The sequence below is a fragment of the Heloderma suspectum genome, chromosome 12 (genome assembly GCF_057233095.1).
Source record: "Heloderma suspectum isolate Gila_16-S chromosome 12, 16-S_ref, whole genome shotgun sequence".
Classification (NCBI taxonomy): domain Eukaryota; kingdom Metazoa; phylum Chordata; class Lepidosauria; order Squamata; family Helodermatidae; genus Heloderma; species Heloderma suspectum.
The window spans coordinates 6,385,607-6,387,829 of NC_139469.1; the positions used below are offsets into that span (position 1 = coordinate 6,385,607).

General features: G+C 44.3%; 1 protein-coding gene across 4 annotated transcripts in view; it reads right to left on the minus strand.

Moving 5' to 3' along the window:
- Positions 1-2,223, minus strand: part of LOC146336484 (lysosomal alpha-glucosidase-like) — a 46,094-nt gene that overhangs the window by 35,980 nt on the left and 7,891 nt on the right. The window lies entirely within an intron of this gene.

A 2,223-nucleotide genomic window follows, 5' to 3' on the forward strand; every position in this document is an offset into this window, starting at 1 on the left:
GGAATGCTGGAAGTTGCAGGATCTTTTTTTCTGTCTTAATATGCATAGGATTGCACCCTAAATCATATAAACAATAGAGTAATAAATAGCAATGGTATTAAAACAAATAGAAAATAAGTAACAGAATAGTAACATCAAACAGCAGCAAACAAAAATCTATATAAACCCATCAATCAACAGCCAAATGTATATTGAAATAGGTATGTCTGAACTGCTTTGTGAAAATTATGCGTGTGTGTGTTGTGTATGCATATGTGTATAATATGAGTATGGAGCAATGTATATGTGACTATTTTATTTATTTAGGGGGCTTCTACGCCACCTTTCAAAATAAAAATATCTTTCCAAAACCCCTTCTTCCATCCCTTTGTTCTCCCTTTATAGAGTGTACGGCTGCAGTCCTATATCAACTTAATGGAGAATAAACCCCATTAAATGTAATGAGACTGAGTTCTGAGTAGTCATGTACAGGATTGCACGATAAGTCCCTCAAGCAATGGAAACTCTTGGGAAAGCACTATGAACATAGATAACACTATATATAATAGCACAGCCCCTAATCTCTTACAGTAACTTAAGCATATGTTACTGCAACTGCTGTTATCACATATATTTCTTCTGTTTACCCCTGCCTCCGCTTCCCCTCTGCTTTCACTGTTTTTCTCCATGGGGTCTTTTTCCAAATTGGGACCCCCTCAGTGTACAGCCAAGCACCATGTGCATGGATCGTGCTATATAAATAGAAATGGAATAGTAACACACTGCCACCAACTTGCATAATGGCAGAAAGTGAAGAGGATCTAAAGAGCCTCTTGTTGAGGGTGAAAGAGGAGAGTGCAAAAGCTGGTTTGAAACTCAACATTAAAAAAACGAAGATCATGGCATCTGGCCCCATCACTTCCTGGCATATAGAAGGGGAAGAAATGGAAGTAGTGACAGATTTTACTTTCTTGGGCTCCAAGATCACCGCAGATGGTGACTGTAGCCATGAAATTAAAAGACGCTTGCTCCTTGGGAGGAAAGCTATGGCAAACCTAGACAGCATAGTCAGAAGCAGAGACATCACCTTGCCGACAAAGGTCCGTCTAATCAAAGCTATGGTTTTCCCAGTAGCAATGTATGGCTGTGAGAGCTGAACTATAAGGAAGGCTGAGCGCTGAAGAATTGATGCTTTCGAACTGTGGTGCTGGAGAAGACTCTTACGAGTCCCCTGGACTGCAAGGAGGTCAAATCAGTCCATCCTAAAGGAAATCAACCCTGACTGCTCATTGGAAGGACAGATACTGAAGCTGAAGCTCAAATATTTTGGCCACCTAATGCGAAGAGAAAACTCTCTGGAAAAGACCCTGATGCTGGGAAAGACTGAAGGCAAAAGGAGAAGGGGACGACAGAGGATGAGATGGCTAGATAGCATCACCGATGCAATGAATATGAACTTGAGCACACTCCGGGAGAGAGCGCAGGACAGGAAGGCCTGGTGTGCTATGGTCCATGGGGTCACGAAGAGTCAGACACGACTGAACAACAACAACCAACTTGCATGGAGCCTTCCACAGCAATCCCATACATATCTACCCAGAAGACATCAATCCCATTCACTGGTTCTTCCTCCCAGGTAAGTAACAAATTGCCACCTTGCAGAGTACAAGAGCACAGGTCCCTGCCCAGAGGCATTTGCAATCTAAAGTTCAACACGGAGAAAGAAGGGAAGGGAGATGAAGAAGGAAGCAATATGCAGTTATTTCAGTTGCCTGGGCTTAGCCTTGTTCGGAGGCTGAGTAATCAAAATTGGAATGTTATGACATTATATTGTTTTGATAGCCTGCCGTTAATAGCTTTGCTGGCCACCTTGATTTTTCAAGGCAGGAAATAATAACAATACATTATTACTACTACTACTACTATTAAACTGCATCTGATGAAGTAAGCGGGTTCTGACCCATGAACGTCTCTGCCACAACCCTCTCAGCCCTTAAATTGCCGTCAGGCTTCCTCCCCGCCGCTTCCTCCTGCTTCCAAGCAAATACAGCTGTCAGGGAACCCACGTGCCCGCCCCTCGTTACCACGGAATGAATGGGCGACCACCCAACTCCTTTCCCGCCACCCACGGGCTCGCCTTCCCGCGCTTCCCTTTTCCACATGAATGAAAAGACCCCTAGTGGGCGTGGCCACGCCCGACAAGAAAGTGAGTGAGTGACGGAGGGAGGGGGAAAAGCCACCAAC